The sequence below is a fragment of the Carassius auratus genome, unplaced genomic scaffold (assembly GCF_003368295.1).
Source record: "Carassius auratus strain Wakin unplaced genomic scaffold, ASM336829v1 scaf_tig00013464, whole genome shotgun sequence".
Classification (NCBI taxonomy): domain Eukaryota; kingdom Metazoa; phylum Chordata; class Actinopteri; order Cypriniformes; family Cyprinidae; genus Carassius; species Carassius auratus.
In genome coordinates this window covers 13142-28988 of record NW_020524398.1, presented here as the reverse complement: position 1 = coordinate 28988, position 15847 = coordinate 13142, and the positions used below count along the sequence as shown (strand labels likewise).

Genomic DNA, 15847 nt, shown 5'->3' with positions numbered 1-15847 from the left:
GTTTAATGACATCTCTTCACCAAGTCTCTTTATTACTTGACACATTTTTGATAATACTGCTGATGATGTCTCTATGTCTTCACATAAACTATAAATGCATAAACCATATATATTAATTTTTATTTAAGCTACAAAGGTTAATCAGTGACTAGAACAGTTGAGTGATTTCTCTCTCTCATTTCCGTGATTTCAGACTTCAGGAGTTTCACTTTAAAATCGGACGTGCATGATGCATATCTGTCACATATCCAGTTTTCTCCTAACTCTGTACGATTATTTTGGACTTTATAACTAATTTAAGGCCGTGTTTACAAAACACTCACCAAAACCATGCATTTCGTCATAAATTTGTTGTTTGAATGTTTTTATTACCTTAGAATGAGTAATTTCTATCTACATCTCTTCACCAAGTCTCTTTATCTCATACATCTCATTTATCTTAGTCTCTTGACACATTTTTGATAATACTGCTGATGATGTCTCTATGTCTTCACATAAACTATAAATGCATAAACCATATATATTCATTTTTATTCAAGCTACAAAGGTTAATCAGTGACTAGAACAGTTGAGTGATTTCTCTCTCTCATTTCCGTGATTTCAGACTTCAGGAGTTTCACTTTAAAATCGGACGTGCATGATGCATATCTGTCACATATCCAGTTTTCTCCTAACTCTGTACGATTATTTTGGACTTTATAACTAATTTAAGGCCGTGTTTACAAAATCGCTCACCAAAACCATGCATTTCGTCATAAATGCGTGTGTTTTTGTCGTTTGAATGTTTTTATTCCCTTAGAATGAGTAATTTCTATCTACATTCACCGTGGTTGGCCTAAATTTTGGAAATTGATATTTTGCGCTGCATGTTTCTACAGGAGCCTAAACAGACAAACTGCTCTACAGAGTGTGTTTCATCACTGTGCTGTTCTTGTCAATAAAACACTGACACAATGATGAACAAGTAACAATAATAGTATTTGCAGTAACATCGGTTTACTGAATGATAGAGTAAATATAATTCCTTAGTTAATCTTTGTAAAGAAACCTCATTCTCTGCTGTCTCAGAGGATGACATCTTTGTCCTGTTTCAGCCACCGTAGCTTCTCTATGTGCAGTTCAACCTAACCGCTAATGATGGTAAAATTTACACACTATTTTTAACTTTTATTGCGTCACCCTAAGTGCATTATGGTCAGTAACACGACATGTGCGTGTGATGTAGAGCACACTGTGCCTTGTTCAGGAGCAGAAGAAAACACACGTGTGTGACATGGTTCTGTCCATAACATGACTAGATAACACAGAGGAGAAGAACTGCTGAATCAAGTCATTATTTTTGTTTCATTTTTGCACAAAAAAAATATTGTTGTAGCTTTGTAAATTATGGTTGAAGCCATGACTACTTTAACGATGTCTTCACCACATCTATTCATAGCTTTCAGTCACGTGACCGGCACGAAGACACAGAGGACAAAACATCCACAGAAATGAAGCACAAACCTGTCAATTTCCATCTGTTTCACAGCTGCAAATATTCAGATCACCTCTCAAAAGAATAAAACGAAAGTATGTGAACAAAATGCAAGTTTTGCCTATTTGCAATCCAGTGTTGTTTTTGGCAGCCCTTTTAGTTTTAGTCACTTAGAAACTTGATAGTTTTAGTCAAGTTTTAGTCGACGAAAACACAAAAAGGTTTTAGTCAAGTTTTAGTCAATTTTAGTAAAAACAAAAAAGTAGTCTTTAACAAATTAATTCAGGTTAAAAAGTATTGGAAATGGACTTAGGTTTGACAGGTTGTAACGAGTGCTGCAATTCATAAAACAACAGTTAACCTTAAAAGCTTTGCATAATAAACTAGACTTTCTCATTGATGGAGATGGTCGCATTGGGCAGAAACCTTTTATCCACATATTTCAAGTTATTTTTCCATGAATTGATGCTCTTCTAAAATTTTTTCACCAGTAATCACAGTTATAAAGGAATGGTTTAAAGTTTAAACAGCAAAAAACTTTGAGCTACTACAACATTACACACAGATAAAGTGGTAACAGTGGAATCACTGTTTTACTCCAAAAAAGCCAGGAATAAATACATTCTTACTTTGGCAATTGTGGCTTTATTTGAGAAATTGGTAAAGTGCAATGAACAACGTGCCCAAAATATAAGCTATTGAGGAACACATACTTATGCTCTACAACTTGTGCTTCAACTTGTCTGCCAGTGCAACAACAAGATGCATATTATTTGTAAACACAAACATCATACAACCCTGTCTAATAAAAGTGACACAAGCATTCAGGGATGCAAACACATATATGGTCAAAAAAGAGACCGTTATCGAAGCCCTCAACCCGCAGCAAATATCACAATTTTATATTTATATATGAATGTCAAGAGCTAAGAAGTGTATGTATTTATATAGCCTACATTACACACAAATAATATACAATTAAATTATGCTCATTTTAAATGTATTGTGTAGGCTAGGTATAAAAATATAGGCTTTTAATAATCTTTCAGTGCGCAAACCCATGATAATATGAAACGCTTCAAAACAGAGCACACAAAGCGTGTATGCACATCGTGGGTGCAGAATGATGTGCTCAAAGCAACATGGAGTCACAGTGTGCTGCGCTGCTCAAGTGCGCATTTAGAAGTACGTGCATCCCCGCTCCAGGTGCAGCCCCGTCTCGACCTGCAGCCTGCAGCCGGGTGCTTCTCCAAAATAGGCAGAAATGATATGCATTGTGAACATCAGACTTATAATCATTTTCGTTCCGTCTCGTCAACGAAAACGTCTCGTCATGTTTTAGTCACATTAGAGCCAATTTTAGCTAGCCATCGTCGTGTTATCGTCAGAAAAAAAAGGTACATCAACGAAATCATTTCGTTATCATCATCGTTGACGAAAACAACATTGTTGCAATCCATATTAAGCACCTGCGGCAATATTTCATTTATTAAACAGTGCGACAAAACATAAAACACTTAAAGTGTCTCTAATATATTTAAAACAGTAATATTCTCTATATTAATGATGCATAGTTTATATACGCAAGCAGACGAGGCCAGAATATGAACACAATCCTCTTAATGGTTCAATGTTTTCCTTCTAAAAGTTTTCTATGGGAAACTAGGGATGCACCGAATGTTCGGCAACCGAAATTATTCGGCCGAAAATAGCCAAAAAAACACTTTCGGTGTTCGGCCAAATAAGTAAAAAGGCCGAATAAATTTTGCCGAACAATGACGTTTTTAATGACGCAATCAAATAACCCGCGTAGAGTGAGAGGCGCGCGCTTTATGCAGCAAACTTGTCAGCAGTGTGGAAGCACTTTAAAAAGTGTCAGATAAAGAGACAAAAACGGCCGTTTGCAGACATTGTTCTGGATTTGGGAAAGCCGCTAGGTGATGGAGATGGTCAGGTGATGCACAGCGCAGTAGATGAAAACAGAGAGCAGAGAGTAAATGGGCTCGTACTACAGATGAGCCGCGCACAGTCTCGCTGTCTGACATGCTCGATGAGATCCTCCAAGAGAATAACCCATTTACAAGACAGAGGACAAGCTCGACCGCTCAACAGTTAGATGGGCAGTGTTGTGCCTGAACGCGTTCCTTGAACGATAGTTCATGAATGAACTCGTTCATATTTTGGGCGAACGTGAACTGAACGTGCTGTATTAATGCCTGATGAACGTTACTGTCAACTCGTTCATTCTGGTGTCTGTGAACGGCACGCTCTCTCAGGTTAACTTCGTTCAATAGGGTGCCAGATTTCTATAGAGCTTTCCAGGCGAAAACCCGGCTAAAACACACCGTAAACGGGTCTTAATATGTAGCGAAAAAACACCCAATCTGGCAACACCAGCCACTAGTGTCGCACCGCCGTCCGCCGCATGCGTGACGCGTCATCAAAAAAAAAAAAAAAACAAAGAAAAGAAAAAAAAAAGGCGACAGCAGCATGTAGCAAGAAGGCGTATGATCATTTAAAATAATTTTATGATGTTTATGACAAGGTCGGTGAGAATGGGAGACAAAACATTAAAGCAACAAGGGGGAAGTGCTGTCCCCTCAATGCTAATGTAAACCCTGGTTGGATAAGGATTCAAAATTGGATATGACATGAAGATGAAATCTGACGCATAGTTTCATTGTTAAAACTGATAAAATAATTGCTGTCTGTGTTTCTATATGGGCTGTGGCAATAATTGTGAAAAAATAATAGCTTGCAGCAACATATGGAAAAAAAGAACTATGAACTCAATTTTGTAGTTTGAACTTTGAACTGAACTAGTTCATTTTAAAATTTGTGAATTGAACTTTGAACTAGTTCATGTAGAAAGTGAACTTTCTCAACACTGTAGATGGGTATCTCTCAGAAGTCCCCATCCCCACGAGCAATAACCCTCTCGAATTTTGGAGGACCAATCAAAAGCATTTATTAATCTTAATGTTAACATTTACTAATACAGTATTAAAATAAAGTATCACATTTGTAATTTCTGAATTAAAAAGTATCAAAAGTGGTAGGCCTATTTGTTAAAATTGTTAATGCACTTATACTAACATGAATTAAATATTTTTTTATTATCTTACATTAACGAAGATTAATAAATACCATAACAAATGTATTGCTCATTGTTAGTTAATGCAATAATGTTAACAAACATTGTAAAGTGTTACTACCTATATTTTATATGTATTTTGTGAAAATTTAACTATTTTCAGTGTAGTAAAATAGTAGGCCTACACTGGGTTTCAACCATTTCATTATCTTGAAGACATTGTTCGTTTTGAAATGAGCAACTGTCAGAAAACTGCAATAAAATTTCCAACTATTCTGCAGGTACTTGTCTGCTCCATGCACACGCACCAACAGTGAGATACTGTTTAGTGCTGCATCTCATGTCCATACCTGCAAACTCAGAAGGACTGAAAAAGGTGACAGATTGGCAAAATAAATGGAAAATATGCGAAACACTGCATTCGTTATTCGGCCTTCGGCCAAGCATTTCATTATTATTTCGGCTTCGGCCAAGAATTTCATTTCGGTGCATCCCTATGGGAAACCATTTAATGTGACATTTAATGTTGCACATTGTGTTTATATTCTAGCTTCATCTGCTTGTCTGTACAAAATATACATAAGGTGTTTACTGAATTTCAACTTTTAATATACATGTTTTAAGTCAAGTCAAGTCGCCTTTAATTTATATAGCGCTTTAAACTAAATACATTGCGTCAAAGCAACTGAACAAGATTCATTAGGAAAACAGTGTGTCAATAATGCAAAATGACAGTTAAAGGCAGTTCATCATTGAATTCAGTGATGTCTTCTCTGTTCAGTTAAATAGTGTCTGTGCACTGTTTACTACATTACTACATTAATGTAAACTGTGTAATAATAACTGGTGGTCAGTGGAGCAGAGCCTTGTTTTGTCCTCCAGGTGTGTGTTTCTATAAGAGTGTGACGTCACGTGAAAACTATCAGAGGATCAGCTCTCGGATTTCATGAAAAATATCTTTATCTGTATTCTGAAGACGAACCAAGGTCTTACATTATTTTATACACACACTGGTGGTCGAACATTTGAAATAATACATTTGTAATTATTTTTTTGAGAGAAGGCTGAATTTATTTGATAAAAATATAGTAAAAACAATAATAATGTGAAATATATGTGGATGATAAATGGTGTACGAGGAGATACCCCCTGATTATGTAAAGTGCTATATAAATGTAAGGAATTATTATTATTAAATATTACACGTAAAATTCAGGATTTCTAATAAAGATATTTTAAATGTAAGTTATTCCTGTGATCAAAGCTGAATTTTTATCAGTCATTACTCCAGTCTTCAGTCACATGATCTTCAGAAATCATTGTAATAAACAGATTAACTTAAAACAGTCCACACTCTGCACTACTTTCTCTTCTAGAGCAGAACATTGTGTCATAAAACATTTAACTTTAGCAAAATTAAACTGTCCATCTGTGTTAAAGAGATGTGTGAAAATTCTTCAAAATGTTTTAAATATTTGAGCTACCTGTATCTGTGCTTATATTTACTGTATACACCAGGAAAGACAGATTATAATGTAAAGAATTATGCCAGCCATTCATTAATATCAATAATAATAATATCAATTAGAATAGAGACAGTATTTTTATTCCTGTACTGTCTAAAACTGTAATGTCAGTAATTGGTGTTGATTGCTCTGTGGATAATGAGCAGGTGTGTTTATGGAGAGGTGTGTTGTGAACCGGGTGTTTAGGGCCGATCTGTGCCCGATCTGTTCAGGGACACATTAAGCCCCAGTCCTCCCCTGGTTACAGGTAATCAAGAGAACTACTTAATCACTAAAACCAAAATCACAAACCATCATTAAATAGCTGTTTCAGACAATCCTCCTCAGAACAAAACATTTGAGGAACATTTCATGATAATTTTCCTTTAATTGAATTATGTTCTTCTTTACATGTACAGGCTGGGCAAGAAGTAAGCCATAGCGAGCCTTTATAGATATTTTAATTGTTCAGTAGAGACATTAATTGTTTTATTTATTAATAAGCTAGTGTTTTCGGAGTGATTGTCTGCTGCAGTGATGAAGTTAATGATGTTGACTCGTCATCTCTGCAGTACAGTGGCGCACCTTTAGAGAGAAATACACCTTTCATACGATAACCTCACCAGAGAGTATCTGTTCAGTTTGAAGACATTGTTTAGACATTTCTAGCTCTTTACAGATATATGTGTCATGTCTGTGAGGCAATTTTTTATTTTAGTGAAGCGCTCCAGTTCACACTGACAGAGACGGCAGAAAGCACATCCTGTTTGTTTTCTTGATTTTACAAAACCACAATGTTCAGTTAATATTGAGAGTGCACACAAATACAAGTAGAATGGTGTATTACACTGATCTGTGTGAGTAAAAATGACGACAGATTTTGTGTTGTTTCCACAGTTATCAGGAGAAACGTCAGAGATCTACTTCTGTGTGCTTACAGTTTCTGAACAAACACTCAATAGTGCACTTTTATCCAGATTAACACTAGAGCGAGGGGCTGTGAAAAGCTGCTACAACTTACATGTTTTCATTTACAAATTATCATTTGAGTTTTTTCTAATCTTCTACTGTATTCATTTGAAGACTGAAATTCATACAGATCTGGGATGACATGAGAGTGAGAAATGACAGAATTTTAATGTTTGGGTAAATATATATTATTATAATTCATAATTGTTTCACTGGAGCTTGATACTGAATATGATCTTACCTCAGTGTCTCCAGTTTACAGTGAGGATCCTCCAGTGCATCAGAGATCAGCTTCACTCCTGTAACTCCTACTTTATTCTGAGACAGATCCAGTTCTCTCAGCTGTGAGGAGTTTGATCTCAGAGCTGAACTCAGAGCAGCACAACCTTCATCTGTGACGCCACAATATCTCAACCTGCAGAACAACACACTCTTCACTCTCAGATCAGCAGAAACAATCACACAAACACAGACTATGATATTAAATGATGAATCTGTGTGTTACATCTCAGGAGATATTATTATTATTTTGTCTCATGTCTAAGGGGATGTTAACACAACACCATTTTCAACTAAAAACAGAAAACTTGTTTGCTTTGGTTGTTTATTTTCATGACAATGTATTTACATTTTCTTTTTAAAAACAACAATTAATTAATGATCAATTACATATTTTAACAATGACATTTTATTGTCTTATTAACTAGTAAAACTGCTCATTCTGAGAAAGTCTGAAGCAGTGTATTTGGTGGTTAGTTAATATGCACCTAACTGATCAACAATTAAAGGTACAAGATAATGATGGTATTATAAATGAACAATCATTACAGAACAATTGCAGCGAGCAGCTGCTAAACACATTTAACCTTTTTATAGTTTGAGTCCCTTTACAAAAGTTATTAAAAGTTGCCAAATCAATTTTAAAAACTACAAAATGTGTTGCTAGGTTCAGTGTTTGAAAGAAAAGCTTCCAAGTGTAGTCTAAAAAGATGCTAAGTTGTCAACATGAACACAAATTAAGAGTCTCTTAATTAGATATCTGTGAGCTCATATGATGAAATATAAAGGGCATATCATTACTAAATTTGTGAAGCTCTTTCTGAAGCTGATGTGAAGCAGAGTCTGCGTCTGTGTTTAAATGTCACAACTGCAGCCGGACACGTGGATGAGGCAGGCTATGAAAACATGACCAAACTAAAGTAAGTCTCTAAATAATATTGATCCTCTTATTCTGACTCGATCATTATTGGCTCGTGTAGATGGACATCAGATTGATCTGATCAGAGGATGAGTTTGAGGGAGGTAAGACTTGTTAAACTGTACATCCTCAGCCAGACAGGTCTCAGACATCAGAGGAAACGTCCCGGGAAAACCTGTCATGCACAAAGCGTGTATGCACATCGTGGGTGCAGAATGATGTGCTCAAAGCAACATGGAGTCACAGTGTGCTGCGCTGCTCAAGTGCGCATTTAAAAGTACGTGCATCCCCGCTCCAGGTGCAGCTGGGTGCTTCTCCAAAACAGGCAGAAATGATATGCATTGTGAACATCAGACTTATAATCATTTTCGTTCCGTCTCGTCTCGTCAACGAAAACGTCTCGTCATGTTTTAGTCACATTAGAGCCAATTTTAGCTAGTCATCGTTGTGTTATCGTCAGAAAAAAAAGGTACATCAACGAAATCATTTCGTTATCATCATCGTTGACGAAAACAACATTGTTGCAATCCATATTAAGCACCTGCGGCAATATTTCAATCATTAAACAGTGCGACAAAACATTTTAAAACACTTAAAGTGTCTCTAATATATTTAAAACAGTAATATTCTCTATATTAATGATGCATAGTTTATATACGCAAGCAGATGAGGCCAGAATATGAACACAATCCTCTTAATGGTTCAATGTTTTCCTTCTAAAAGTTTTCTATGGGAAACCATTTAATGTGACATTTAATGTTGCACATTGTGTTTATATTCTAGCTTCATCTGCTTGTCTGTACAAAATATACATAAGGTGTTTACTGAATTTCAACTTTTAATATACATGTTTTAAGTCAAGTCAAGTCGCCTTTAATTTATATAGCGCTTTAAACTAAATACATTGCGTCAAAGCAACTGAACAAGATTCATTAGGAAAACAGTGTGTCAATAATGCAAAATGACAGTTAAAGGCAGTTCATCATTGAATTCAGTGATGTCTTCTCTGTTCAGTTAAATAGTGTCTGTGCACTGTTTACTACATTACTACATTAATGTAAACTGTGTAATAATAACTGGTGGTCAGTGGAGCAGAGCCTTGTTTTGTCCTCCAGGTGTGTGTTTCTATAAGAGTGTGACGTCACGTGAAAACTATCAGAGGATCAGCTCTCGGATTTCATGAAAAATATCTTTATCTGTATTCTGAAGACGAACCAAGGTCTTACATTATTTTATACACACACTGGTGGTCGAACATTTGAAATAATACATTTGTAATTATTTTTTTGAGAGAAGGCAGAATTTATTTGATAAAAATATAGTAAAAACAATAATAATGTGAAATATATGTGGATGATAAATGGTGTACGAGGAGATACCCCCTGATTATGTAAAGTGCTATATAAATGTAAGGAATTATTATTATTAAATATTACACGTAAAATTCAGGATTTCTAATAAAGATATTTTAAATGTAAGTTATTCCTGTGATCAAAGCTGAATTTTTATCAGTCATTACTCCAGTCTTCAGTCACATGATCTTCAGAAATCATTGTAATAAACAGATTAACTTAAAACAGTCCACACTCTGCACTACTTTCTCTTCTAGAGCAGAACATTGTGTCATAAAACATTTAACTTTAGCAAAATTAAACTGTCCATCTGTGTTAAAGAGATGTGTGAAAATTCTTCAAAATGTTTTAAATATTTGAGCTACCTGTATCTGTGCTTATATTTACTGTATACACCAGGAAAGACAGATTATAATGTAAAGAATTATGCCAGCCATTCATTAATATCAATAATAATAATATCAATTAGAATAGAGACAGTATTTTTATTCCTGTACTGTCTAAAACTGTAATGTCAGTAATTGGTGTTGATTGCTCTGTGGATAATGAGCAGGTGTGTTTATGGAGAGGTGTGTTGTGAACCGGGTGTTTAGGGCCGATCTGTGCCCGATCTGTTCAGGGACACATTTAGCCCCAGTCCTCCCCTGGTTACAGGTAATCAAGAGAACTACTTAATCACTAAAACCAAAATCACAAACCATCATTAAATAGCTGTTTCAGACAATCCTCCTCAGAACAAAACATTTGAGGAACATTCAGCAGAATCAGATCAGATTCTGCAGAAACATTCAGATCAGCAGAAACAATCACACAAACACAGACTATGATATTAAATGATGAATCTGTGTGTTACATCTCAGGAGATATTATTATTATTTTGTCTCATGTCTAAGGGGATGTTAACACAACACCATTTTCAACTAAAAACAGAAAACTTGTTTGCTTTGGTTGTTTATTTTCATGACAATGTATTTACATTTTCTTTTTAAAAACAACAATTAATTAATGATCAATTACATATTTTAACAATGACATTTTATTGTCTTATTAACTAGTAAAACTGCTCATTCTGAGAAAGTCTGAAGCAGTGTATTTGGTGGTTAGTTAATATGCACCTAACTGATCAACAATTAAAGGTACAAGATAATGATGGTATTATAAATGAACAATCATTACAGAACAATTGCAGCGAGCAGCTGCTAAACACATTTAACCTTTTTATAGTTTGAGTCCCTTTACAAAAGTTATTAAAAGTTGCCAAATCAATTTTAAAAACTACAAAATGTGTTGCTAGGTTCAGTGTTTGAAAGAAAAGCTTCCAAGTGTAGTCTAAAAAGATGCTAAGTTGTCAACATGAACACAAATTAAGAGTCTCTTAATTAGATATCTGTGAGCTCATATGATGAAATATAAAGGGCATATCATTACTAAATTTGTGAAGCTCTTTCTGAAGCTGATGTGAAGCAGAGTCTGCGTCTGTGTTTAAATGTCACAACTGCAGCCGGACACGTGGATGAGGCAGGCTATGAAAACATGACCAAACTAAAGTAAGTCTCTAAATAATATTGATCCTCTTATTCTGACTCGATCATTATTGGCTCGTGTAGATGGACATCAGATTGATCTGATCAGAGGATGAGTTTGAGGGAGGTAAGACTTGTTAAACTGTACATCCTCAGCCAGACAGGTCTCAGACATCAGAGGAAACGTCCCGGGAAAACCTGTCATGCACAAAGCGTGTATGCACATCGTGGGTGCAGAATGATGTGCTCAAAGCAACATGGAGTCACAGTGTGCTGCGCTGCTCAAGTGCGCATTTAAAAGTACGTGCATCCCCGCTCCAGGTGCAGCTGGGTGCTTCTCCAAAACAGGCAGAAATGATATGCATTGTGAACATCAGACTTATAATCATTTTCGTTCCGTCTCGTCTCGTCAACGAAAACGTCTCGTCATGTTTTAGTCACATTAGAGCCAATTTTAGCTAGTCATCGTTGTGTTATCGTCAGAAAAAAAAGGTACATCAACGAAATCATTTCGTTATCATCATCGTTGACGAAAACAACATTGTTGCAATCCATATTAAGCACCTGCGGCAATATTTCAATCATTAAACAGTGCGACAAAACATTTTAAAACACTTAAAGTGTCTCTAATATATTTAAAACAGTAATATTCTCTATATTAATGATGCATAGTTTATATACGCAAGCAGATGAGGCCAGAATATGAACACAATCCTCTTAATGGTTCAATGTTTTCCTTCTAAAAGTTTTCTATGGGAAACCATTTAATGTGACATTTAATGTTGCACATTGTGTTTATATTCTAGCTTCATCTGCTTGTCTGTACAAAATATACATAAGGTGTTTACTGAATTTCAACTTTTAATATACATGTTTTAAGTCAAGTCAAGTCGCCTTTAATTTATATAGCGCTTTAAACTAAATACATTGCGTCAAAGCAACTGAACAAGATTCATTAGGAAAACAGTGTGTCAATAATGCAAAATGACAGTTAAAGGCAGTTCATCATTGAATTCAGTGATGTCTTCTCTGTTCAGTTAAATAGTGTCTGTGCACTGTTTACTACATTACTACATTAATGTAAACTGTGTAATAATAACTGGTGGTCAGTGGAGCAGAGCCTTGTTTTGTCCTCCAGGTGTGTGTTTCTATAAGAGTGTGACGTCACGTGAAAACTATCAGAGGATCAGCTCTCGGATTTCATGAAAAATATCTTTATCTGTATTCTGAAGACGAACCAAGGTCTTACATTATTTTATACACACACTGGTGGTCGAACATTTGAAATAATACATTTGTAATTATTTTTTTGAGAGAAGGCTGAATTTATTTGATAAAAATATAGTAAAAACAATAATAATGTGAAATATATGTGGATGATAAATGGTGTACGAGGAGATACCCCCTGATTATGTAAAGTGCTATATAAATGTAAGGAATTATTATTATTAAATATTACACGTAAAATTCAGGATTTCTAATAAAGATATTTTAAATGTAAGTTATTCCTGTGATCAAAGCTGAATTTTTATCAGTCATTACTCCAGTCTTCAGTCACATGATCTTCAGAAATCATTGTAATAAACAGATTAACTTAAAACAGTCCACACTCTGCACTACTTTCTCTTCTAGAGCAGAACATTGTGTCATAAAACATTTAACTTTAGCAAAATTAAACTGTCCATCTGTGTTAAAGAGATGTGTGAAAATTCTTCAAAATGTTTTAAATATTTGAGCTACCTGTATCTGTGCTTATATTTACTGTATACACCAGGAAAGACAGATTATAATGTAAAGAATTATGCCAGCCATTCATTAATATCAATAATAATAATATCAATTAGAATAGAGACAGTATTTTTATTCCTGTACTGTCTAAAACTGTAATGTCAGTAATTGGTGTTGATTGCTCTGTGGATAATGAGCAGGTGTGTTTATGGAGAGGTGTGTTGTGAACCGGGTGTTTAGGGCCGATCTGTGCCCGATCTGTTCAGGGACACATTTAGCCCCAGTCCTCCCCTGGTTACAGGTAATCAAGAGAACTACTTAATCACTAAAACCAAAATCACAAACCATCATTAAATAGCTGTTTCAGACAATCCTCCTCAGAACAAAACATTTGAGGAACATTTCATGATAATTTTCCTTTAATTGAATTATGTTCTTCTTTACATGTACAGGCTGGGCAAGAAGTAAGCCATAGTGAGCCTTTATAGATATTTTAATTGTTCAGTAGAGACATTAATTGTTTTATTTATTAATAAGCTAGTGTTTTCGGAGTGATTGTCTGCTGCAGTGATGAAGTTAATGATGTTGACTCGTCATCTCTGCAGTACAGTGGCGCACCTTTAGAGAGAAATACACCTTTCATACGATAACCTCACCAGAGAGTATCTGTTCAGTTTGAAGACATTGTTTAGACATTTCTAGCTCTTTACAGATATATGTGTCATGTCTGTGAGGCAATTTTTTATTTTAGTGAAGCGCTCCAGTTCACACTGACAGAGACGGCAGAAAGCACATCCTGTTTGTTTTCTTGATTTTACAAAACCACAATGTTCAGTTAATATTGAGAGTGCACACAAATACAAGTAGAATGGTGTATTACACTGATCTGTGTGAGTAAAAATGACGACAGATTTTGTGTTGTTTCCACAGTTATCAGGAGAAACGTCAGAGATCTACTTCTGTGTGCTTACAGTTTCTGAACAAACACTCAATAGTGCACTTTTATCCAGATTAACACTAGAGCGAGGGGCTGTGAAAAGCTGCTACAACTTACATGTTTTCATTTACAAATTATCATTTGAGTTTTTTCTAATCTTCTACTGTATTCATTTGAAGACTGAAATTCATACAGATCTGGGATGACATGAGAGTGAGAAATGACAGAATTTTAATGTTTGGGTAAATATATATTATTATAATTCATAATTGTTTCACTGGAGCTTGATACTGAATATGATCTTACCTCAGTGTCTCCAGTTTACAGTGAGGATCCTTCAGTGCATCAGAGATCAGCTTCACTCCTGTAACTCCTACTTTATTCTGAGACAGATCCAGTTCTCTCAGCTGTGAGGAGTTTGATCTCAGAGCTGAACTCAGAGCAGCACAACCTTCATCTGTGACGCCACAATCACTCAACCTGCAGAACAACACACTCTTCACTCTCAGATCAGCAGAAACAATCACACAAACACAGACTATGATATTAAATGATAAATCTGTGTGTTACATCTCAGGAGGTATTATTATTATTTTGTCTCATGTCTAAGGGGATGTTAACACAACACCATTTTCAACTAAAAACAGAAAACTTGTGTGCTTTGGTTGTTTATTTTCATGACAATGTATTTAAATTTTCTTTTTAAAAACAACAATTAATTAATGATCAATTACATATTTTAACAATGACATTTTATTGTCTTATTAACTAGTAAAACTGCTCATTCTGAGAAAGTCTGAAGCAGTGTATTTGGTGGTTAGTTAATATGCACCTAACTGATCAACAATTAAAGGTACAAGCTAATGATGGTATTATAAATAAACAATCATTACAGAACAATTGCAGCGAGCAGCTGCTTAACACATTCAACCTTTTTATTGTTTGAGTCCCTTTTCAAAAGTTATTAAAAGTTGGCAAATAAATTTTAAAAACTACAAAATGTGTTGCTAGGTTCAATGTTTGAAAGAAAAGTTTCAAAGTGTAGTCTAAAAAGATGCTAATTTGGCAACATGAACACAAATTAAGAGTCTCTTAATTAGATATCTGTGAGCTCATATGATGAAATATAAACTGCATATCATTACTAAAGTTGTGAAGCTCTTTCTGAAGCTGATGTGAAGCAGACAGAGTCTGCGTCTGTGTTTAAATGTCACAACTGCAGCCGGACACGTGGATGAGGAAGGCTATGAAAACATGACCAAACTAAAGTAAGTCTCTAAATAATATTGATCCTCTTATTCTGACTCGATCATTATTGGCTCGTGTAGATGGACATCAGATTGATCTGATCAGAGGATGAGTTTGAGGGAGGTAAGACTTGTTAAACTGTACATCCTCAGCCAGACAGGTCTCAGACATCAGAGGAAAAAGTCTCAGGAAAACCTGTCAAGTCTGTAATATTGCAGTGTTGCTGTGAAAAACGATTATGGGTTCTGTACTTTCAGATATGAAATTAATATTTATTTATAATATTAATATTTCACTATTTCGCCAACAAAATTATTCCAAACACAGCCACAGCACAGTTTTGCATCTCTGAGCAGAACATGATGGTGTTTCGTTCCTGAATGAATCAACCGTTTAAATGATTCAGTTCAATCATAAAGACTCACTTATTAACAGTGATTTGCTGTCACCTACTGGCGGATTTAATTTCACATTTCAACCTTTTTTCATGTTTTAAATCATTTTAAATATCAACATTATATGTTTTATATATCAAATAATTATTTCTGCATTTGTAAGTGCAGGTTAACTGCATTCAAGTCCTGCATTAAACAGTGTGTAAATACATCAAAGTCTCACTTCAGATGCAGCTTCTGTGTTGATTTCATTTGCTTGGTAACAGCCCAAATGTTTTATTCTAATTCACTGATTAAATTAAAGAATTTGACTCAAAAGATAATGGTCACTTTTAGAAAAAAATGGCCTGTTTTTATTACCTTAGAATGAGTAATTTCTATCTACATTCACCGCGGTTGGCCTAAATTTTGGAAATTGATATTT

The 15847-nt window shown here is 35.0% G+C and overlaps 1 pseudogene; it reads right to left on the bottom strand.

Annotated features, from left to right (window-relative positions):
- Window positions 1-15847, bottom strand: part of LOC113073993 (NACHT, LRR and PYD domains-containing protein 12-like) — a 32272-nt pseudogene that overhangs the window by 5336 nt on the left and 11089 nt on the right.